The following is a 25,943-nucleotide window of genomic DNA, read 5'->3' as shown; positions in this document are numbered from 1 at the left end:
TATCTAGTAGATGTCTGGGAGCAGGAACAAGCACAGAGAGGCTTCTGATAACATTGTTGACCGGCAAGCATCTAACAGAGAAGCCAGGTTATATAGCGACACCCAGATCTAATCAGAACAGGTGAACAGGGAAGATGATGTCACAAGTTCAATTCCACCAGTAGCCACCGGGGGAGCCCAGAATCCAAATTCACAACAGTACCCCCCCCTCAAGGAGGGGGCACCGAACCCTCACCAGAACCACCAGGGCGATCAGGATGGGCCCTATGAAAGGCACGAACCAGATCAGAGGCATGAACATCAGATGCAGTGACCCAAGAATTATCCTCCTGGCCGTATCCCTTCCACTTGACCAGATACTGGAGTCTCCGTCTGGAAACACGGGAGTCTAGGATTTTTTCCACAACGTACTCCAACTCACCCTCAACCAACACCGGAGCAGGAGGCTCAACGGAAGGCACAACCGGTGCCTCATACCTGCGCAATAACGACCGATGAAAAACGTTATGAATAGAAAAGGATGCAGGGAGGTCCAAACGGAAGGAAACAGGGTTAAGAATCTCCAATATTTTATACGGACCGATGAACCGAGGCTTAAACTTAGGAGATGAGACCCTCATAGGGACAAAACGAGAAGACAACCACACCAAATCTCCAACACAAAGCCGAGGACCAACACGACGGTGACGGTTGGCAAAAAGCTGAGTCTTCTCCTGGGACAACTTTAAATTGTCCATCACCTGCCCCCAGATATGATGCAATCTCTCCACCACCGCATCCACTCCAGGACAATCCGAGGATTCCATCTGACCGGAGGAAAATCGAGGGTGGAACCCCGAATTACAGAAAAACGGGGACACCAAAGTGGCAGAGCTGGCCCGATTATTGAGGGCGAACTCCGCCAATGGCAAAAAAGCAACCCAATCATCCTGGTCAGCAGACACAAAACACCTCAGATATGTCTCCAGGGTCTGATTAGTCCGCTCGGTCTGGCCATTAGTCTGAGGGTGAAAAGCAGACGAAAAAGACAAATCTATGCCCATCCTAGCACAGAATGCCCGCCAAAATCTAGACACAAATTGGGTTCCTCTGTCAGAAACGATATTCTCAGGAATACCATGCAAACGAACAACATTTTGAAAAAACAGGGGCACCAACTCGGAAGAAGAAGGCAATTTGGGCAGGGGAACCAAATGGACCATCTTAGAAAAACGGTCACACACCACCCAGATGACAGACATCTTCTGAGAAACAGGCAGATCTGAAATAAAATCCATCGAGATGTGTGTCCAAGGCCTCTTAGGAATAGGCAAGGGCAACAATAATCCACTAGCCCGAGAACAACAAGGCTTGGCCCGAGCACAAACGTCACAAGACTGCACAAAGCCTCGCACATCTCGTGACAGGGAAGGCCACCAGAAGGATCTTGCCACCAAATCCCTGGTACCAAAAATTCCAGGATGACCTGCCAATGCAGAAGAATGTACCTCAGAGATGACTCTACTGGTCCAATCATCAGGAACAAACAACCTATCAGGCGGACAACGATCCGGTCTATCCGCCTGAAACTCCTGCAAGGCCCGCCGCAGGTCTGGAGAAACGGCTGACAAGATAACTCCCTCCTTAAGAATACCTGTGGGGTCAGAGTTGCCGGGTGAATCAGGCTCAAAACTCCTAGAAAGGGCATCCGCCTTAACATTCTTAGAACCCGGTAGGTACGATACCACAAAATTAAACCGAGAGAAAAATAATGACCAGCGCGCCTGTCTAGGATTCAGGCGCCTGGCGGTCTCAAGATAGATCAAATTTTTGTGGTCAGTCAATACCACCACCTGATGTCTGGCCCCCTCGAGCCAATGGCGCCACTCCTCAAACGCCCACTTCATGGCCAAAAGCTCCCGATTCCCAACATCATAATTCCGCTCAGCGGGCGAAAATTTACGGGAAAAGAAGGCACAAGGCCTCATCACGGCGCAGTCAGAACTTTTCTGCGACAACACTGCCCCAGCCCCGATCTCAGAAGCGTCGACCTCAACCTGAAAAGGAAGAGTCACATCAGGCTGACGCAACACAGGGGCAGAAGAAAAACGGCGCTTAAGCTCCTGAAAGGCCTCCACAGCATCAGGGGACCAATTAGCAACATCAGCACCCTGTCTAGTCAAATCGGTCAATGGCTTAACGACATCCGAAAAACCAGAAATAAATCGACGATAAAAGTTGGCAAAGCCCAAAAATTTCTGAAGACTTTTAAGAGAAGAGGGCTGCGTCCAATCACAAATAGCTTGAACCTTGACAGGATCCATCTCAATGGAAGAGGGAGAAAAAATATATCCCAAAAAGGAAATTCTCTGAACCCCAAAAACGCACTTAGAACCTTTGACACACAGAGAATTAGACCGCAAAACCTGAAAAACCCTCTTAACTTGCCGGACATGAGAGTCCCAGTCATCCGAAAAAATCAGAATATCATCCAGATACACTATCATAAATTTATCCAAAAAATCGCGGAAAATATCATGCATAAAGGACTGGAAAACTGACGGAGCATTTGAAAGACCAAAAGGCATCACCAAATACTCAAAGTGGCCCTCGGGCGTATTAAATGCGGTTTTCCACTCATCCCCCTGCCTGATCCGCACCAAATTATACGCCCCACGGAGATCAATCTTAGAGAACCACTTGGCCCCCTTTATGCGAGCAAACAAATCAGTCAGCAACGGCAATGGGTATTGATATTTAACCGTGATTTTATTCAAAAGCCGATAATCAATACATGGTCTCAAAGAGCCGTCTTTTTTTGACACAAAGAAAAAACCGGCTCCTAAGGGAGATGACGATGGACGAATATGTCCCTTTTCCAAGGACTCCTTTATATATTCTCGCATAGCAGTATGTTCAGGCACAGACAGATTAAATAAACGACCCTTTGGGTATTTACTACCCGGAATTAAATCTATAGCACAATCGCACTCCCGGTGCGGAGGTAATGAACCCAGCTTGGGTTCTTCAAAGACGTCACGATAATCAGACAGGAACTCAGGGATTTCAGAGGGAATAGATGATGAAATGGACACCAAAGGTACGTCCCCATGAGTCCCCTTACATCCCCAGCTCAACACAGACATAGCTCTCCAGTCAAGGACTGGGTTGTGAGACTGCAGCCATGGCAATCCCAGCACCAAATCATCATGTAGATTATACAGCACCAGAAAACGAATAGTCTCCTGGTGATCCGGATTAATACACATAGTCACTTGTGTCCAGTATTGTGGTTTATTATTAGCCAATGGGGTGGAGTCAATCCCCTTCAGAGGAATAAGAGTCTCCAAAGGCTCTAAATCATACCCACAACGATTGGCAAAGGACCAATCCATAAGACTCAACGCGGCGCCAGAGTCGATATAGGCGTCCGTAGTAATAGATGACAAAGAGCAAATCAGGGTCACAGACAAAATAAATTTAGACTGTAAAGTGCCAATGGGAACGGATTTATCAAGCTTTTTAGTACGCTTAGAGCATGCTGATATAACATGAGTAGAATCCCCACAATAGAAACACAACCCATTTTTCCGTCTAAAATTCTGCCGCTCGCTTCTGGACAGAATTCTATCACACTGCATGTTTTCTGGCGTCTTCTCAGTGGACACCGCCAGATGGTGCACTGGTTTGCGCTCCCGCAGACGCCTATCGATCTGAATGGCCATTGTCATGGACTCATTCAGACTTGCAGGCACAGGGAACCCCACCATAACATCCTTAATGGCATCAGAAAGACCCTCTCTGAAAGTAGCCGCCAAGGCGCACTCATTCCACTGAGTAAGCACAGACCATTTACGGAATCTTTGGCAGTAAATTTCAGCTTCATCTTGCCCCTGCGATAGGGACATCAAAGTTTTTTCTGCCTGAAGTTCCAAATGAGGTTCCTCATAAAGCAAGCCCAAGGCCAGAAAAAACGCATCCACATTGCGCAACGCAGGATCCCCTGGTGCCAATGCAAAAGCCCAATCTTGAGGGTCGCCGCGGAGCAAGGAAATCACAATCCCAACCTGCTGTGCAGGGTCTCCAGCAGAACGAGATTTCAGGGACAAAAATAACTTACAATTATTTCTAAAATTCTGAAAGCTAGATCTATTCCCTGAGAAGAATTCCGGCAAAGGAAATCTCGGCTCTGATACCGGAGCATGAACAACAAAATCTTGCAAACTTTGTACTTTCGTGGCGAGATTATTCAAACCTGTAGTTACACTCTGTAGATCCATTATAGACAGGTGAACATAGAGCCATTCACAACTAGAGAAAAAAAAAAAAAAAAAATTCTCAGCAGACTTCTTATTTCTCTCCTTTCTCAGCCAAGGATTTTAACCCTTTAGTGGGCCGGTCAAACTGTCATGATCTCCATGGCCAGAGAACTAGCATAAGCCTCAATAGGAACAAGCTCTTGGAAGATGTAACTGTACTGACCATGAACTAAACCTACCGCATCATCTAGAAGTAGCCAGGTAGCATGTCCTACTTTTTATCCCTATATGCCCAGCGCCGGCCGGAGAACTAAATAATGCTAGCAGAGGGAAATATAAGACCTGACTCACCTCTAGAGAAATGCCCAAAAAGGAGACAGAAGCCCCCCACATATATTGGCGGTGATATGAGATGAAACAACAAACGCAGCAGGAAAATAGTTTTAGCAAATTTGAGGTCCGCTTTCTAGATAGCAGAAGACAGAAAGCATACTTTCATGGTCAGTAGAAAACCCTAACAAAACACATCCAGAAATTACTTTAGGACTCTGGCATTAACTCATAATACCAGAGTGGCAATTCCTGATCAACAAGAGCTTTCCAGACACAGTAACGAAACTGCAGCTGTGAACTGGAACCAAAATACAAAAACAAAACATGGACGAATGTCCAACTTATCTAGTAGATGTCTGGGAGCAGGAACAAGCACAGAGAGGCTTCTGATAACATTGTTGACCGGCAAGCATCTAACAGAGAAGCCAGGTTATATAGCGACACCCAGATCTAATCAGAACAGGTGAACAGGGAAGATGATGTCACAAGTTCAATTCCACCAGTAGCCACCGGGGGAGCCCAGAATCCAAATTCACAACAATCACCCATCCTCACTCCGGCAAACTTATCCCAATTAGGGGATTCTTCACTTGCGAATCCAATAACGTGGTCTACGCCGTGAAATGCCCATGTGGGCTTCTGTATGTGGGTGAAACGACGCAACATATCCGCGAACGTATATCTAGCCACAAGTCCACTATTAGGTGCAAGAAAACCTGGCTCCCCCTCCCATATCATTTCATAGCGGCCAATCACTCAGTGTCCCAACTACGCTTTCAGGTGCTCGAACAGGTCGAGCGCCCTAGACGAGGTGGGAACCACATAAAATTACTACGCCAACGTGAATCTTATTGGATTTTTACCTTACAGACACTCACGCCGAAAGGTCTCAATAGGGAACTTGACTTGGTTTAATCAATGTTTCTTCTTTAGGTGGCCACGTGATCTCCTGCTGTGCCATATGTTATTGCATACCATATTGCTTTGCATTTATTGTATGTTTCCAGCAATAATTCTACTTTACTTTCCTTATGTAGGTGTTAGCATGCTGACCTTCTTTATCTTCAATTCACTAACCTATCATCCCACTTGCAGGTAGCCTGAATACCGTTATCCATTACGCTCTACTGGGGTAAGTACCCAGACCAATTTTGTTTTTGTTTTTATTTTTACCTTTTTTTCATTTTTTTCATTTTTATTTCCTACTCTAAATCTTATTTTTAGTTTTCAATTATTTTTATTCTCTATTTTTATTTTTTCATTTTTTATTTTTTGTTTTTTATTTTTTACTTTATTATTTTTTACTTTATTTTCCCCCCAAAAAATTTTCTTTTCTCTTTTTCTATTTTACTTTATTTTCATTTTTATCTCTATTTTTACTTTTATTTTCATCTTCGTTTGCCTTATTTTGCTAAATATCAGCTCCTTCACATTTTCTTTTTTTTTTTTTCTTTAATTTTTAATTTTTTTATTTATATATTTTTTTATTTTTCTGGCATATTTTTCCAATATTAATTTTCCGGTTTCAGTTTTATTTTTATTCATTTTATTATTATTTCATTATTTATTATTATTTTTTTATTTTTTCATTTTTATTTATTTATTTTATTCATTTTTTCCTATTTTCTCCCTTATCATCTCTTTTGTCTTGTTCGGTCATCTTTATTTCCTCATTTATTTCCTCCTTTTCTTCTTCTCCATATCAGGCTCCCTTTCTTGCTTCTTACTATACGGCTCCCTCGGCTCTAATACAGCTGAGCCACCGCTACCATAGCAGCATTCACTCCGCGCATGCGCCGCTTCCCCCCTTTTACCTAAACACCTTGCCTCTAGCTTCTCACCGCCGGGCTACTGCCGCTGCACGCACGCGCATTGAGCTTGCCCTCTGTGCGCACGCGCTCTCATCCTGGCTCTGATACAGCTTGACTGCCGCTGCTGTGCGCACGCGCGATGTGATCTCCCCTTGTGCGCCGGCTCCCTGCACGTCGCAGGAGCGCTGACTTCTTGGCGCCTGCGCTCTCTTGCGTTCCACCCTGACCCCTTTACACACATTGCGCAGGTGCCTGCCTCCTTCCCGCCCCATCTCATTTACGGCCCCGTATGTACTTATATCGCAGCCACCACACATGGGCCACACCACCGCTGCTCCTCCTGACATAGGACCCACCAGGTACGCTTCATGCTGCTACGTACTTGCGTACCCTTTCTAACACTGCCTTATCCAATAAGCCCTCCATTCTCAGTTTTTACAGGGACCCCATTCCCTATCCGTGCTGTTCCGGATCATTTCAGTGTCTTTCTCCTACAAGTGGTACGTAGTACTGTTGTGTCTATTATCTCTCCTTGCCCTTTCTCTGGCTCTCCCTGACTAGTCCTGCTGTGGTGCTGCTTTTATCCGATCTGCCATTTTGCTCTAGTTTCTGCCTCCCTCAGTACTTTATCTTCATTGTACATTCTTCTTTTCACCTCCTCAGGAGCCTACGTATCCCTCTGGACGTTTGCTCACTTTTCCTTCTTGAAGGTCAGTTATGTCTAAGCAATTTGCATGTTGTTATTATTAATCGCTGTGTGTACTTATCCACAAATGGTAACTGCATCACATTGTTCGTAATTTTGGTATAAGACTGACATCATCGTCTACCTCCCTCGCCTCCTTGTCTCGCAGCAGTACATCTTGATTTTTGATATTCCGCTTCAGGGCAATTTTTGTAAATTTTGTATATACTATATATTAGATTGTGTTATTGTGCAATTTCTTGTATGGGTTTTCTGCCACCTTGCATATGCTGCCTAAATGTCCCCCCTTTGTTCTCCCATTTCTCTACTCAGTATGTTGTAACTGTACATGTACAAATTTGTTTTATGTTATACATGATTTCTAATATTATGTTTTTTTGCATTTTTTCAGTGAGGTTTGACAAAGGCCCATAAGGGTCGAAACGTTACCTCAGCAATTGTCTATATCACTGTGGTGTTCCTATTATAGATTCTTCACATTTATGATGCAAATATACAAATTGAGTGCGGTTGGTTTCTTCAATTTCTGAATAGTCTGGATCTTTCCAAGTTCAACCAGCACCTACTTCATTAAAATCCAGAGTGCACGTCATTTTCCCTTTATTGTAAATTCCAGTACCCTTTACCTTTGCTTTCTGATTTGTTTGCTCGGATTAAGGGGGCTAGCTGGTTTACCAAGATCGACCTTCGAGGGGCGTATAATCTTGTTCGTATTAAACAGGGTGATGAATGGAAAACAGCATTTAATACGCCCGAAGGCCATTTTGAATATCTTGTGATGCCTTTCGGGCTCTCTAATGCTCCATCTGTGTTTCAGTCCTTTATGCATGATATTTTCCGGGATTATCTGGATAAATTCATGATTGTATATTTGGATGATATTTTGGTTTTTTCCGATGATTGGGAGTCTCATGTGAAGCAGGTCAGGATGGTATTTCAGATCCTTCATGCTAATGCATTGTTTGTGAAGGGGTCTAAGTGCCTTTTTGGAGTTCAGAAGGTTTCTTTTTTGGGTTTCATTTTTTCTCCCTCGGCTATTGAAATGGACCCTGTTAAGGTCCAGGCCATTCATGATTGGACTCAACCCACATCTATGAAGAGCCTTCAGAAATTTTTGGGCTTTGCTAATTCTTATCGCCGCTTCATTGCTAATTTTTCTACTGTGGTTAAACCTCTGACCGATTTGACGAAGAAAGGTGTTGATGTGGTGAATTGGTCCTCTGCGGCTGTGGAGGCCTTTCAGGAGCTTAAACGTCGTTTTACTTCTGCCCCTGTGTTGCGTCAGCCAGATGTTTCTCTCCCTTTTCAGGTTGAGGTTGACGCTTCTGAGATTGGGGCAGGAGCCGTTTTGTCTCAGAGAAGTTCTGATGGCTCTTTGATGAAACCGTGTGCTTTCTTCTCCAGAAAGTTTTCACCTGCTGAGCGTAATTATGATGTCAGCAATCGGTAGTTGTTGGCTATGAAGTGGGCATTTGAGGAGTGGCGACATTGGCTTGAGGGAGCTAAGCATCGCGTTGTGGTCTTGACCGATCATAAGAATCTGATTTACCTCGAGTCTGCCAAGCGGTTGAATCCTAGACAGGCTCGATGGTCTCTGTTTTTCTCCCGTTTTGATTTTGTGGTCTCGTATCTTCCAGGATCTAAGAATGTGAAGGCTGATGCCCTTTCTAGGAGTTTTTTGCCTGATTCTCCGGGAGTCCTTGAGCCGGCTGGTATTCTCAAGGAGGGGGTGATTCTTTCTGCCATCTCCCCTGATTTGCGGCGGGTGCTTCAGGAGTTTCAGGCTGATAGACCTGACCACTGTCCAGTGGGGAAACTGTTTGTTCCTGATAGATGGACTACTAAGGTAATTTCTGAGATTCATTGTTCTGTATTGGCTGGTCATCCTGGGATTTTTGGTACCAGAGATTTGGTTGCCAGGTCCTTTTGGTGGCCTTCCTTGTCGCGGGATGTGCGTTCTTTCGTGCAGTCCTGTGGGACCTGTGCCCGGGCCAAGCCCTGCTGTTCCCGTGCTAGTGGGTTGCCTTTGCCTTTGCCGGTCCCTGGGAGGCCCTGGACGCATATTTCCATGGATTTTATTTCTGATCTTCCTGTTTCTCAGAAGATGTCTGTCATCTGGGTGGTTTGTGACCGGTTTTCTAAGATGGTTCATTTGGTACCTTTGCCTAAGTTGCCTTCCTCCTCTGATTTGGTTCCATTATTTTTTCAGCATGTGGTTCGGTTGCATGGCATTCCGGAAAATATTGTGTCTGACAGAGGTTCCCAGTTTGTTTCTAGGTTTTGGCGGTCCTTTTGTGCTAGAATGGGCATTGATTTGTCTTTTTCTTCAGCATTTCATCCTCAGACAAATGGCCAAACGGAGTGTCATGAATCCCCAATGGCTAGGGATAGCACAGGACAAACAAAGTACAAATAAATAACGGACGAGCTCTAGGGTGATGGAACCTGGGCTGACCGCTGCCCTACGCCTGACAAACGCAACTAGAGATAGCCAGGGAGCGTGCCTACGTTGGTTCTAGACGCCACGCACCAGCTTAAGAGCTAACTAGTACTGCAGAGAAAATAAGACCTCACTTGCCTCCAGAGGAATGAACCCCAAAAGGTATAGTTGCCCCCTCACATGTATTGACGGTGAAATGAGAGGAAGGCACACACATAGAGATGATATATATAGCTTTAGCAAATTGAGGCCCGCTGTAAACTAGAAAGCAGAACGATACAAAAGGGGACTGAGCGGTCAGCAAAAAATCCTAATCAAAAATACCATCCTGAGATTACAAGAACCCATGTGCCAACTCATGGCACATGGGGAGAACCTCAGTCCACTAGAGCAACCAGCTAGCATAGAGACATAATAAGCAAGCTGGGCAAAAAACCAAACAACTGAAAATCAGCACTTAGCTTATCCTGAAAGATCTGGGAGCAGGTAGGCAGGAACCAAACAGAGCACATCTGAATACATTGATAGCCGGCAAGGAAATGACAGAAAGGCCAGGTAAAATAGGAAACACCCAGCCGCTGATGGACAGGTGGAAACCAAAGGCCGCAACCCACCAAAGTCACCCAGTACCAGCAGCAACCACCAGAGGGAGCCCACAAACAGAATCCACAACAGTACCCCCCCCTTGAGGAGGGGTCACCGAACCCTCACGAGAACCCCCAGGGCGATCAGGGTGAGCTCTATGGAAGGCGCGGACCAAATCAGTCGCATGAACATCGGAGGCGACCACCCAGGAATTATCCTCCTGACCATAACCCTTCCACTTAACCAAATACTGGAGTTTGCGTCTGGAAACACGAGAATCCAAGATCTTCTCAACAACATACTCCAATTCTCCCTCCACCAGCACCGGAGCAGGAGGCTCAACCGAAGGAACAACGGGCACCTCATACCTCCGCAACAACGACCGATGGAACACATTATGAATAGCAAACGATGCTGGGAGATCCAAACGAAAAGATACAGGGTTAAGAATCTCCGAGATCCTATAAGGACCGATGAACCGAGGCTTGAACTTAGGAGAAGAGACCTTCATAGGGACAAAACGAGAAGACAACCACACCAAATCCCCAACAAGAAGTCGGGGACCCACGCGGCGACGGCGATTAGCAAACTGCTGAGTCTTCTCCTGAGATAACTTCAAATTGTCCACCACCTGATTCCAAATCTGATGTAGCCTGTCCACCACCACGTCCACTCCAGGACAATCCGAAGACTCCACCTGACCAGAGGAAAAACGAGGATGAAACCCCGAATTACAAAAAAAAGGAGAGACCAACGTGGCAGAACTAGCCCGATTATTAAGAGCAAATTCGGCCAGTGGCAAAAAAGCAACCCAGTCATCTTGATCAGCAGAAACAAAACACCTCAACTAAGTTTCCAAGGTCTGATTAGTTCGCTCCGTCTGGCCATTCGTCTGAGGATGGAATGCAGACGAAAAAGACAAATTAATGCCCATCTTGGCACAAAACGTCCGCCAAAATCTAGACACAAAATGGGATCCCCTGTCAGAAACGATATTCTCCGGAATCCCATGCAAACGAACCACGTTCTGAAAAAATAAAGGGACCAACTCAGAGGAGGAGGGCAACTTAGGCAAGGGCACCAAATGAACCATCTTAGAAAAGCGGTCACACACAACCCAGATAACGGACATTTTCTGTGAAACCGGGAGATCAGAAATAAAATCCATGGAAATGTGCGTCCAAGGCCTCTTCGGGATGGGCAAGGATAACAACAACCCACTGGCCCGAGAACAGCAAGGCTTAGCTCGAGCACACACTTCACAAGACTGCACAAAGGTACGCACATCCCTAGACAAGGAAGGCCACCAAAAAGACCTGGCCACCAAGTCTCTAGTACCAAATATTCCAGGATGACCAGCCAACACAGAAGAATGGACCTCGGAGATGACTCTACTGGTCCAATCATCCGGGACAAACAGTCTTTCTGGTGGACAACGATCCGGTTTATCCACCTGAAACTCCTGCAATGCACGTCGCAAGTCTGGGGATACGGCGGACAATATTACCCCATCCCTAAGGATACCAGTAGGCCCAGAGTCTCCAGGAGAGTCAGGCACAAAACTCCTGGAAAGAGCATCTGCCTTCACATTCTTTGAACCTGGCAGGTATGAAACCACGAAATCGAAACGAGAAAAAAACAACGACCAACGAGCCTGTCTAGGATTCAAACGCCTGGCAGACTCAAGGTAAATGAGATTCTTGTGATCAGTCAAGATCACCACACGATGTTTAGCACCCTCAAGCCAATGACGCCACTCCTCAAATGCCCACTTCATGGCCAAAAGCTCCCGATTACCCACATCATAATTGCGCTCAGCGGGCGAGAATTTTCTAGAGAAGAATGCACATGGCTTCATCACCGAGCCATTAGAACTTCTCTGTGACAAAACCGCCCCCGCTCCAATCTCGGAAGCATCAACCTCAACCTGAAAAGGAAGTGAAACATCTGGTTGACACAACACAGGAGCAGAAGAAAACCGGCGCTTAAGTTCCCGAAAGGCCTCCACAGCCGCAGGAGACCAATCAGCAACATCAGCACCCTTTTTAGTCAAATCAGTCAAAGGTTTAACAATACTGGAAAAATTAGCAATGAACCGACGATAAAAATTAGCAAACCCCAAGAACTTCTGAAGGCTCTTAACAGATGTAGGTTGTGTCCAGTCACAAATAGCCTGAACCTTGACGGGATCCATCTCAATAGTAGAAGGAGAAAAAATGTACCCCAAAAAAGAAATCTTCTGGCCTCCGAAGAGACACTTTGAGCCCTTCACAAACAGAGAATTGGCCCGCAGAACCTGAAACACCTTCCTGACCTGTAGAACATGAGACTCCCAGTCATCAGAAAACACCAAAATATCATCCAAATACACAATCATAAACTTATCCAGATATTCACGGAAAATATTGTGCATAAAGGACTGAAAGACTGACGGAGCATTGGAGAGTCCAAAAGGCATTACCAAATACTCAAAATGGCCCTCAGGCGTATTAAATGCGGTTTTCCACTCATCACCCTGTTTTATCCGCACCAGATTATACGCACCGCGAAGATCTATCTTAGTGAACCACCTAGCCCCCTTAATGCGAGCAAACAAATCAGTTAATAATGGCAATGGATACTGATATTTGACTGTAATCTTATTCAGAAGGCGATAATCTATACAAGGCCTCAGGGAACCATCTTTTTTTGCCACGAAAAAAAAACCTGCTCCCAGAGGGGACGAAGATGGACGAATATGTCCCTTTTCCAAGGACTCCTTAATATAATTCCGCATAGCAGTATGCTCTGGCAGTGACAGATTAAATAAACGACCCTTAGGGAACTTACTGCCAGGAATCAATTCCATAGCACAGTCACAGTCTCTATGAGGAGGGAGCGAATTGAGCTTAGGCTCCTCAAAAACATCCCGATAGTCAGACAAAAACTCAGGGATCTCAGAAGGAGTAGATGAAGCGATTGAAATCGGAGGTGCATGATCATGAACCCCCTGACATCCCCAGCTTAACACAGACATTGTTTTCCAGTCCAGGACAGGATTATGAGTTTGTAACCATGGCAGACCAAGCACTAGTACATCATGTAAATTATACAGTACAAGGAAGCGAATCACCTCCTGATGAACGGGAGTCATGCGCATGGTCACTTGTGTCCAGTACTGCGGTTTATTCATAGCCAATGGTGTAGAGTCAATTCCCTTCAGAGGAATAGGAACTTCCAGAGGCTCCAGACTAAAACCGCAGCGTTTAGCAAATGACCAATCCATAAGACTCAGGGCAGCGCCCGAATCCACATAGGCATCGACGGAAATGGAAGACAGTGAAAAAATCAGAGTCACAGACAAAATGAACTTAGGCTGCAGAGTACCAATGGCAAAAGATTTATCAACCCTTTTTGTGCGTTTAGAGCATGCTGATATAACATGAGCTGCATCACCACAATAAAAACACAATCCATTTTTCCGCCTATAATTTTGCCGTTCACTTCTGGACTGAATTCTATCACATTGCATAGTCTCAGGTGCCTGTTCAGAAGACACCGCCAACTGGTGCACGGGTTTGCGCTCCCGTAAACGCCGATCAATCTGAATGGCCATAGCCATAGACTCATTCAGACCTGTAGGCATAGGGAACCCCACCATAATATCCTTAATGGCCTCAGAAAGACCATTTCTGAAGTTTGCAGCCAGGGCGCACTCATTCCACTGAGTAAGCACCGACCATTTCCGAAATTTTTGACAATATATTTCCGCTTCATCATGCCCCTGAGAGAGGGCTAATAAAGCCTTTTCAGCCTGAATCTCCAGGTTAGGTTCCTCATAGAGCAATCCCAATGCCAGAAAAAACGCATCCACACTGAGCAATGCAGGATCCCCTGGTGCCAATGCAAATGCCCAATTCTGAGGGTCGCCCCGCAGGAAAGATATTACAATCTTGACCTGTTGAGCAGGGTCTCCAGAGGAGCGAGATTTTAAAGAAAGAAACAATTTACAATTATTCCTGAAATTCAGGAAGGTAGATCTATCTCCAGAAAAGAACTCTGGAATAGGAATTCTAGGTTCAGACATGGGAGTGTGAACAACAAAATCCTGTATGTTTTGAACTTTTGCCGCGAGATTACTCAGGCTGGAAGCCAAACTCTGGACATCCATGTTAAACAGCTAAGATCAGAGCCATTCAAGGGTTAAGAGGAGGTAAGAAGCAGCTAGACAGCAATTAAGGGCTAGGCAGCAAAACTCTGAAGGGAAAAAAAAAAAAAAAATTTCCCTTAAACACTTCTATTTCTCCTGCTTCAGCCCAAAATATTAACACTTTGTGGGCCGGCTATACTGTCATGAATCCCCAATGGCTAGGGATAGCACAGGACAAACAAAGTACAAATAAATAACGGACGAGCTCTAGGGTGATGGAACCTGGGCTGACCGCTGCCCTACGCCTGACAAACGCAACTAGAGATAGCCAGGGAGCGTGCCTACGTTGGTTCTAGACGCCACGCACCAGCCTAAGAGCTAACTAGTACTGCAGAGAAAATAAGACCTCACTTGCCTCCAGAGGAATGAACCCCAAAAGGTACAGTTGCCCCCTCACATGTATTGACGGTGAAATGAGAGGAAGGCACACACATAGAGATGATATATATAGCTTTAGCAAATTGAGGCCCGCTGTAAACTAGAAAGCAGAACGATACAAAAGGGGACTGAGCGGTCAGCAAAAAATCCTAATCAAAAATACCATCCTGAGATTACAAGAACCCATGTGCCAACTCATGGCACATGGGGAGAACCTCAGTCCACTAGAGCAACCAGCTAGCATAGAGACATAATAAGCAAGCTGGGCAAAAAAACAAACAACTGAAAATCAGCACTTAGCTTATCCTGAAAGATCTGGGAGCAGGTAGGCAGGAACCAAACAGAGCACATCTGAATACATTGATAGCCAGCAAGGAAATGACAGAAAGGCCAGGTAAAATAGGAAACACCCAGCCGCTGATGGACAGGTGGAAACCAAAGGCCGCAACCCACCAAAGTCACCCAGTACCAGCAGCAACCACCAGAGGGAGCCCACAAACAGAATCCACAACAACGGAGCAAACCAATCAGACCTTGGAAACCTATTTGAGATGCTTTGTGTCTGCTGATCAGGATGATTGGGTGACCTTCTTGCCGTTGGCCGAGTTTGCCCTTAATAATCGGGCTAGTTCGGCTACCTTGGTTTCGCCTTTTTTTTGTAACTTCAGTTTTCATCCTCGTTTTTCTTCGGGGCAGGGAGCCTTCGGACTGTCCTGGTGTGGATTCTGTGGTGGACAGGTTGCAGCGGATTTGAACTCATGTGGTAGACAATTTAACGTTGTCTCAGGAAAAGGCTCAACGTTTTGCTAACCGTCGTCGGTGCCTTGGTCCCCGGCTTCGTGTTGGGGATTTGGTCTGGTTGTCTTCTCGTCATGTTCCTATGAAGGTTTCTTCCCCTAAGTTCAAGCCTCGCTTTATTGGTCCTTATAAGATTTCTGAAATTATCAATCCGGTGTCTTTTCTTTTGGCCCTTCCAGCTTCTTTTTCTATTCATAATGTGTTCCATAGATCTTTGTTGCGGAGATATGTGGTGCCCATGGTCCCCTCCGTTGACCCTCCTGCTCCGGGGTTGGTTGAGGGGGAGTTGGAATATGTGGTGGAGAAGATTTTGGATTCTCGTCTTTCGAGGCGGAAGCTTCAGTATCTGGTCAAGTGGAAGGGTTATGGCCAGGAGGATAATTCTTGGGTTGTTGCCTCCGATGTCCATGCTGCCGATTTGGTTCGTGCTTTTCATTTGGCTCGTCCTGATCGACCTGGGGGCTCTGGTGAGGGTTCGGTGACCCCTCCTCAAGGGGGGGTACTGTTGTGAATTCCGTTCTTCGGCTCCCTCCTGTGGTTATGAATGGTACTTTTGTGAGTTCTGCCCTTGGGCTCCCTCTGGTGGTTTCGAGTGGAACTGCTGCTCCTTGAGTTTAGCCGTAGCAGCTGCTTTCACTAATTGGCTCCCCTGGCCTTGCTATTTAACTTGGCTCTGGTCTGTAGTTCATGCCAGCTGTCAATGTTCTCTGGGTTGGATTCAGATCTCTCCTTGGATTTTTCCGATGGCCTGTCCATTTCAGCATAAGATAAGTTCTTGCTAGTTCTTTGGTTGTTCCTTTGCTTTGGACTTTACTGCTCAGTTTAAGTTATGTTTCTTTTTGTCCAGCTTGTCATTATGAAATATTCAGGCTAGCTGGAAGCTCTGGGGAAGCAGATTTGCCCCTCCACACCGTGAGTTGGTGTGGAGATCATTTTTGTAAACTCTGCGTGGATTTTTAGTTTTTAATACTGACCGCACAGTATCCTTTTCTATTTCTGTCTATCTAGATTAGAATTGGCCTCCTTTGCTGAAATCTGTTTTCATTTCTGTGTGTGTGTCATTTCCCTCTCCACTCACAGTCAATATTTGTAGGGGGCTATCTTTCCTTTTGGGAATTTCTCTGAGGCAAGATAGTTTTCTGTTTCCATCTTTAGGGGTAGTTAGTTCTTAGGCTGTGACGAGGTGTCTAGGGAGAGTCAGGAACACTCCACGGCTATTTCTAGTGTTGGTGTTAGGAGTAGGAACTGCGGTCAGTAAAGCTACCACCTCCTCGGAGCTTGTCCCATGATTCATTTTACCCACCAGGTCATATCAGTGCTGCTCCGTAACCACCAGGTCATAACAGACAACATCGGGACCGAGGGCTGGCTGCTGAGCTGAGAGACGACGGAGTATAGAGAACTGGACAAACTCCTGGACTGTGAGTGAGGTTCAGGCGGAGATGTTATGGTGGATTGAGAAAGATGTCTTGCGCTTGGTGACACAAAAGCAGCACTCATGTCTACTTTCGTAACAGCTGATCGGCTCTCACTCACCCCAAGTGTGGTGGGTAAACAACTGTAGTTTCTGCAGCCAGAGACCTGTGTGAGAAGACTTGGAATAGTGACGGGGAAGGAAGAAGCAGCAGATGGTGATGATGGGACAGCCGGAGGTTGGCATAACGTTGTCAAATTATTGCAATTTTTACCTCTATGGAGCTTTTTTAAAATTTTTCAGATAACATGTGTTGGGTCATCCTTTGTGGTGTCAAAAAGTGGCCCAGGCTAGGCAACCCTTGCCACCCCTGCGAACTGCACACTTGTAACTTGTGATGGCAACAGCCAGAGTTGGGGCTGAGTTTGGAGAAATTGTCGTGGTTGCATTACTTTGTGTTTGTGTGGGAAGCCGCTACGCAACCTCCTCATTATACTGTAAGGAGCATTATATGGGGCTCATTATATATGAAGCATCATATGGGGCCCATTATAAATGGAGCATTATATGTAGCCCATTATATGTAGAGCATTATATGGGGCCCATTCTGTGTGGAGCAATATATAGGGCCTATCATATACTATATGGAACATTACATGAGGCCCATTCTGTTTGGAGCAATATATGGGGCCCATCATATACTGTATGGAGCATTATATGGGTCTCATTATTCTGTATGCAGGACTAATCTGTTTCTGAGCTATTGTAGAATTTACAATAGATGTCACTCATGTAAAGTAAGAAGTAAGTGAAATCTTTCGCATTGTACTATCCCTGTATTTCTCTGCCGTATCTGTGCATCATGAATTGTGGTATGTGTTAAAGGGGCCAACTAAGACTCTTTTGCCCGGGGCCCACGAAAACCTGGAACCGGCCCTGTGCCCAGTAATGGGGAATCTCCAGCACCTACCTCCACCTGCAGAGCCGCACTCCTCATATATGGCTGTTCTGTGCGCACAGGACCTGTGATGAGGTCACAGGAGGGGAGGAGTCAGGGGTCACATGATCAGGGGCCTCAACGTACGTATGCAGGACTCTGTGCTCGTATTCATGGTGCTGGATGAGGGGAAGTTTATGTGTGGGGTCAGGAGGGGTTTACAGTGTGGATGTAGCAGAGCCATGTGTGTACAAGGTGTACGGAGCGGAGCCGTGTGTGTACAAGGTGTACGGAGCGGAGCCGTGTGTGTACAAGGTGTACGGAGCAGAGTCGGGTGTGTACAAGGTGTACGGAGCAGAGTCGGGTGTGTACAAGGTGTACAGGGCGGAGTCATGTGTGTACGGGGTGTACAGAGCGGAGCCGTGTGTGTACGGGGTGTACAGAGCGGAGCCGAGTGTGTACGGCATGCCACCGCTACAGGGCAATGGGAAGAGAAAGTCTAAGTGCCGGAATAGGCGCATCCTAGGGGGGATGCAATAACCATGATCCCTCTCTAGGCTATTAATATCTGCCCTCAGTCACTGGCTTTCCCTCTCTGGCGGAGAAAATTGCGCGGGAGCCCACACCAGTTCTTTCTGTGAATTAATCCTTTAACACCTACAAATCCAAGATTTTACACACACTACTAACTATTACTACTATTATTAGTAAGGTACATATAAAAATCTAATGGATATGCAATGGTTTACTGTATGTAAACCATGTCTCACATCCTGTCGGGTTTCGTAATGATTTTACAGAACCTGACGATTAAATTATCGGCTATTCTGCTATCTAGCTCTGTATGAAATATAAAGATATATATATATATATATATATATATATATATATATATATATGTCTCACTGACCTATATATATATACTGCTCAAAAAAATAAAGGGAACACTAAAATCCAACATCCTAGATATCACTGAATGAAATATTCCAGTTGTAAATCTTTATTCATTACATAGTGGAATGTGTTGAGAACAATAAAACCTAAAAATGATCAACGTAATTATAGTGCTTTGGAACAAAGCACTATACTGTTATTCCATCGTGGTAAACTTTTTCTTATTCTTCTTATTATTAGGCTTTTTTCCGCAATTAATGCGGCCCGAACCGCTGAACGCACAGACTCCAGTTAGGTGTCATTTCGAAGCCAGCGTCCACGAGAGGTGTGCTAACTATTTTCCGTGTCGATCGGATTTGTAGTTTTGGCGCAATTTGCGTTTGAAAATTGTTTTCCCCTCATTGGAAAGCATTGTCTTAATGCGTTTCAATAGGGAAATTTCCTCATAGGGTATAATGGCCTGGTTTCTGAGGCAATTTCAACATAACTGTCAACTGCCACCTGGCTGATTAGCTCATTGATATGTGCAGTCAGACCAAGTTACTATGCCAACGCCTATGAACTGTACATGACCCCAGCAGGACAGTTTTGCCAGATAATATCAGCTCTTAAAGTGACCCGCCCACCAAATCGGCCCCTGAGGTGCCCCGCCCACCAAATCGGCCCCTGAGGGGCCCCGCCCACCAAAACGGCCCCTGAGGGGCCCCACCCACCAAATCGGACCTAGAGTGGCCCCGACCACCAAATCGGCCCGAGGGGCTCCGCCCACCAAATCGGCCCCTGAGGGGCCCCGCCCACCAAATCGGACCCTGAGTGACCCCGCCCACCGAATCGGTCGTGAGGTGCCCCGCCCACCAAATCGGACCCAGAATGGCTCTGCCCACCAAATCGGACCCAGAGTGACCCCACCCACCAAATTGGACCCTGAGGTGCCCCGCCCACCAAATCGGACCCAGAGTGGCTCCGCCCACCAAATTGGACCCAGAGTGACCCCGCCCACCTAATCGGTCCCTGAGGTGCCCCGCCCACCAAATCAGACCCAGAGTGGCTCCGCCCACCAATTTGGTCCCAGAGTGACCCCGCCCACCAAATCGGACCCAGTGTGACCCCGCCCACCAAATCGGACCCAGTGGTGCTCCGCCCATCAAATCGGACCCTGAGGTGCCCCGCCCACCAAATCGGACCCAGAGTGACCCCGCCCACCAAATCGGTCCCAGAGTGACCCCGCCCACCAAATCTGTCCCAGAGTGACCCCGCCCACCAAATCTGTCCCAGAATGACCCCGCCCACCAAATCTGTCCCAGAGTGACCCCGCCCACCAAATCGGACCCAGAGTGACCCGGCCCACCAAATCGAACCCAGAGTGACCCCACCCACCAAATCGGACCCTGAGTGACCCCATCCACCAAATCGGACCCTGAGTGACCCCGCCCACCAAATCGGTCCCTGAGGTGCCCCGCCCACCAAATCGGACCCAGAGTGGCTCCGCCCACCGAATTGGTCCCAGAGTGACCCCGCCCACCAAATAGGACCCAGATTGACCCAACCCACCAAATCAGACCCAGAGTGACTCCGCCTACCAAATCGGACGCCTGAGGGGCACCCAAGTGTGAAAGTCTTGCAGGGGCAGCCCGGGCACCATTCCAAAGCACTATCTGTAGTTCCTTCAGGAAATACCCATCTAGTTTACAACTAATATCCCACGGAGGTCTGGAGTTGGAATGATGCTCAAAATCACAGTGGAAAATGAAGTTACAGGCTGATCCAACTTTAGTGGAAATGCCTCAAGACAAGGAAATGATGCTCAGTAGTGTGTGTGGCCTCCACGTGCCTATATGACCTCCCTACAACGCCTGGTCATGCTCCTGATGAGGCGGCGGATGGTCTCCTGAGGGATCTCCTCCCAGACCTGGACTAAAGCATCCGCCAACTCCTGGACAGTCTGTGGTGCAATGTGACATTAGTGGATGGTGCGAGACATGATGTCCCAGATGTGTTCAATCAGATTCAGGTCTGAGGAACGGGCGGGCCAGTCCATAGCTTCAATGCCTTCATCTTGCGGGAACTGCTGACACACTCCAGCCACATGAGGCATTTATCTGGCATTGTCCTGCATTAGGAGGAACCCAGGGCCAACCGCACCAGCATATGGTCTCACAAGGGGTCTGAAGATCTCATCTCGGTCCCTAATGGCAGTCAGGCTACCTCTGGCGAGCACATGGAGGGCTGTGCGGCCCTCCAAAGAAATGCCACCCCACACCATTACTGACCCATTGACAAATCGGTCATGCTGAAGGATGTTGCAGGCAGCAGATCGCTCTCCACGGCATCTCCAGACTCTGTCACATGCGCTCAGTGTGAACCTTTTGTCTGTGAAGAGTACAGGGCGCCAGTGGCGAATTTGCCAATCCTGGTGTTCTGTGGCAAATGCCAAGTGTCCTGCACGGTGTTGAGCTGTGAGCACAACCCCCATCTGTGGACGTCGGGCACTCAGACCATCCTCATGGAGTCGGTTTCTAACTGTTTGTGCAGACACATGCACATTTGAGGCATGCTGGAGGTCATTTTGCAGGGACCGATTTTTTTTATACATAGTGTGTGACTCCAGCCTTAAACGGACTCTCAGTCCCGGGGGTCTTGCGCTCTCTCTCGCTTACAGATTTGTGGCATCTTGGTAGAAGTCTCTCCTGGTCTCTAACTTAGGCCTGCGTCACACTACTATAGAACACGGCCGAGTGCCATGTGAGAAAACCTCGCATAGCACTCGGCCCAGTGTTAATCTATGGGGCAGCTCACATCACCTTATTTTTTCTCAGGCATATTCGATGTGAGTGTACGATCGCAGTGTTCTGCGATTGTACGCATATATCGTTTGAGACTCACCAATGCAAGCCTATGGGTGCGAGAAAAACTCGGATGCCACATGGACCATCCATCTAGCTTGCGACAAATATGCACACATTTTCCTCATTTCAGCCCATTGAGCAATTTAATTCAATGGGGGAAATCAGTGAGAAATGTAAAGCTATACTCATTTCATTCGGATGTCATATAGATACATGTGTGGGAGAAAATCACATTGCAAACGCATTGCACATGGATGACCATAGAGAATACTCGTGCGACTCTCAGCAGAGAGACTCAGACCAATTTTCTATACGCTTACTGTGACTCCGGCCTTACAAGGTCTCTCAGTCCTGGGGGTCCGACGCTCTCACTTACAGATTTGGAGCATCTTAGTAGAAGTCTCTCCCGGTCTCTTACTTAGGCTGGGGTCACACTTGCGAGTGTGATGCGAGAAACTCGTGCATCAATACCCGGCACTTGGACCTCAGCGTGCGGCTGCATGTATTTCTATGCAATCACATGCTCCGGTCCGAGTGCCGGTGGCAGTGCCGGGTATTGATTTGAGAGACTAGAATCACACTCGCAAGATGACCCCGGCCTTACACGGACTCTTGGTCCCAATTCCAGCATTATTTGTCCCTCACTATGAGCACAATTACCCCGCACCCCTTTTCTATACTGTTTTATGTGTGGAATCATAAAGCATGATTTCTTTGCTTACAGACAAACAGACCCCATACAGAAATTAATCATCACCAGTCACCAGAAGTCTATTATACTGCATGGTGGCATTAGATTTTTCAATGTCCTCCTATTTATTTAGGACCTTAGAAGGATTTTAAATTTAGCAGGAAATTTGCACAGTGGATCTGTCATTTTTGTGATTTGTTTCGGAAGTGTCTTTTAGGGGCCAACTATTATCCTGCAGTAAATGCTTCACCTCTGGGAGTTTTCATCATCGCACTTAGTTAAGATTGTTATAGGGGCTGTCAGGAGCCTCCGCTTCAGATGTGAGCGGCCCAACAATGTTATGCTCCCACACACATGCACCATCAGCAGGTATAGTTATTCGGTATTGATGACATGTAGATTTATGTATGAGCCATGAGTAGGGGGGTCCGGAGTCACAACACCATACAACACGGCCGAATGCTATCTGATAAAACATGGCATAGCACTCAGCCCAGTGATTGTTGTGAACTGTGTTTCTGGGCTCCCTCTGGTGGTCACTAACGGTACTGTGTTAGGCATGTCTTGTTGCAGGCCAGGGCTCCAGCTGGGTCATTAAGCAGCGGGTGTTCCCTATTTAGGTCTCCTCTGGACTCAGTCTCTTGCCTGGCATCGTTGTATCCAGTCCTATAAGGTTTCCTCCTTTCCGTCTGTCTCATGCAAGAAAAGCTAAGTCCGTTTTGAATACTTTGGATAATTTGCATTTTTCAGTGTTTTTGTCCAGCTTGCTTAATATGTGATTTTCTGGCTCGCTGGAAGCTCTGGGGTGCTGATATTCTCCCTCCGCACCCTCAGTCGGTGTGGGGGTTCTTGAAATATTCAGCGTGGATGTTTTGGCAGGGTTTTCTGCTGACCGCATAGTTCACTTTCTATTTTCTGCCTATCTAGACTAGTGGGCCTCACTTTGCTGAATCTAGTTCATCTCTGCGTTTGTGTTTTCCTCTTGCCTCACCGTTATTATTTGTTGGGGGCTTTCTATATCTATGGGGTTCAATTTCTCTAGAGGCAAGTGAGGTCTTATTTTCCCTCTAGGGGTAGTCAGTTCTCCGGCTGGCTTGAGACGTCTAGAATCAACGTAGGCACGTTCACCGGCTACTTCTAGTTGTTGTGTTAGGATCAGGTATGCGGTTAGCTCAGTTTCCACCTCCCTAGAGCAGTTCCTTTGTTTTTTGTTTACCTTGCCGGAATACCAGAGATCCTCTACCACTGGGATCATAACAAGTGATACTCTATGGGGCAGCTCAGATCTGCGATTATATTCTCATGCCGAACCGGCATGCGATAACAATCGCAGCATGCTGCGATTGGCGGCGAGACTTGGCTCACTCGCACCCATATCAGTCTATGGGTGCAAGTGACACAACGCACAGCACTCAGATATCAACCAAATGCGGGGTGATATATGCCGGCAGCAGATAAGATGGAGAAATTAATTTCTCTGCCCCCACCACAGCTGTGCGAGAGGATGACACTCGGCTCCTGCTCGCCGCAGAGCAGGAGCAGAGAGTCATTAGCATCTTGCATCGGATGCCATACGCTGGTGTGACTCCATCCTTAGTAACATTATCTGAGCAGAGCCCAGAGAAGACCATAATATTTCCATTGTGAGAGAACAGACTCCATTTTGTGTCTGTATTATCAATCTTGTCCTATAACTTCTGTGTCATTGTGATCGAATAAGGCCACAATCACATGTTCAGTATTTAGTCAGCATTTTACATCAGTATTTGTAAGCCAAAACCAAGAGTGGAACAATCAGAGGAAAAGTATAATAGAAAAACATCACCATTTCTGTATTATTCACCTAATCCTCATTTTGTCACACTGCAGCAGGGTTTTTGATCCACTCCTCCATACAGATCTTCTCCAGATCTTTTATTTTCTGGGGCTTTTGACGGGCAACATTGCGGTTCAGCTCCCTTCAAAGATTTTCTATTGGGTTCAGGTCTGGAGACTGGCTAGGTCACTCCACGACCTTGAAATGCTTGTTATGCAGCCACTTCTTTGTTGCCCTGGCTGTGTGTTTCGGGTCATTGTCATGGTGGAAGACCCAGCTACAATTCATCTTCAATACTTTTACTGAGAGGAGTTTATTGGTCAACATTTCATGATACATGACCCCATGCATTCTCCATTCAATACGGTGCAGTCATCCCGTCCCCTTTGCAGAAAAGCACCCCCAAAGTAAGATGTTTCCCCACCATGCTTCATAGTTGATATGGTGTTCTTGGGGTTGTACTCATCCTTCTTCTTCCTCCAAAAACGATGAGTGGAGTTGATACCAAAGAAATTGTTTTACTTTGGTCTCATCTGACCCCATAATCTTCTCTTATGCCTCCTCTGGATCATCCAGATGTTCGTTGGCAAAATCCAAACGGCGTGGACATGTGGTGGCGTGAGCAATGCGATCTTGGATGCCCTGCAGGATTTTAATCCATGGTGACATAGTGTCTTACTAATGGTAATGTCTGAGACTGTGGTCCCAGCTCTCTTCAGGTCATTGACCAGGTTCCCCATGTAGTTCTGGGCTGATTCCTGATCTTTCTCAAAATCATAATTACCCCACAAGGCGAGATCTTGCATGGAGACTCAGACCGAGGAAGATTTACCTTCATCTTGTCTTTCATCTATTTTCTAATAATTGCGCCAACAGCTGTTGCCTTTTCATCAAACTTCTTGACTATTCTGTAGCCCATCCCATCCTTGTGCAGTTCTACAATTTTGTCCCTGGTGTCCTAAGACAGCTCTTTGCTCTGGGCCATGGTGGAGAGGTTGGAGTGTGATTGAGTGTGTGGACAGGTGTCTTTTGTACAGGTAACGAGTTCAAATAAGAGCAATAAATATAGGTAGAGAGTACAGCGTAGGAGGGCTTCTTAAAGAAAAACTAACAGGTCTGTGAGAGCCAGAATTCTTGCTGGTTGGTAGTGTCACAACACAGCTGTCGGGTGACCTGGGACCAGGGGCTCCTGTCCTATCCCTAACATTAGGGGGAACTCTAGCCCACCCTGCTCCCCGGGATACTTCAGATGGCAAAGATACCGGGGCCTCCACCCTAGCCTTTTCTCCTAAGTTTAGCCCTCTGTTTGTTCTCTTCCCCCACCCAGGGAAGAGGGGGTGTAACTGTGCACTACAGTACATCAACCCGATGAACAGAGTAACACAAACAAGGTTTAAAAGAAATACAAAATGTTCACTCACATATAACAGAGGAATCCACCTGGGTGTGCAGGAAGGGGGAAAAAACAAAATAGAGAAGGATAACGCATAACCACGCATACAAACCAAATAACAGTCGTTAATTACTCCTACAACTCTCCTTCTCATACCAACTCCTTTTCCTCAGTTAGCCATGCAGCAATAAGTCTAGCTCTGACGAGGATTAGTAACAGAGCCCAGATTATAAAGGGAAAAGGAGTGGCTAATCGAGCACAGGGATTTCCAACATGGGCGATTAACCCCTGTTCTGCCAAAAGAAATAAACACATTTAATATGACAGAGAAGTGGTTTTCCTCAGCGCCGGAGTAGAAGCAAACAGACGCTGCAGTCTTCTGGCTCAACGCTGTTGCGATAACCCCGTGACAGTATGCCCTCTTCTACGAGGGACCATCGAAACCTCAGGACCAGGCTTATTATGGTGTGCCAC

General features: G+C 46.6%; 1 protein-coding gene across 2 annotated transcripts in view; it reads right to left on the bottom strand.

Moving 5' to 3' along the window:
• The window catches only part of LOC143766241 (uncharacterized), a 102,456-nt gene that overhangs the window by 35,503 nt on the left and 41,010 nt on the right, over window positions 1-25,943 (bottom strand). Inside the window, exon 1 of one of the 2 annotated variants that reach the window (XM_077253760.1) lies at window positions 17,863-17,920. The exons of the other annotated variant lie outside the window; for it this stretch is intronic. The gene's annotated coding sequence lies outside the window, so the exon portion shown is untranslated. Of the gene's footprint in view, window positions 1-17,862; window positions 17,921-25,943 lie in introns of those variants that run through there. 2 annotated transcript variants of the gene reach the window in all.

The sequence above is a fragment of the Ranitomeya variabilis genome, chromosome 4 (assembly GCF_051348905.1).
Source record: "Ranitomeya variabilis isolate aRanVar5 chromosome 4, aRanVar5.hap1, whole genome shotgun sequence".
In the NCBI taxonomy this organism is placed as follows: domain Eukaryota; kingdom Metazoa; phylum Chordata; class Amphibia; order Anura; family Dendrobatidae; genus Ranitomeya; species Ranitomeya variabilis.
Note: the sequence above shows the minus strand (reverse complement) of the source record. Positions and strands in the feature narration are given on the sequence as shown.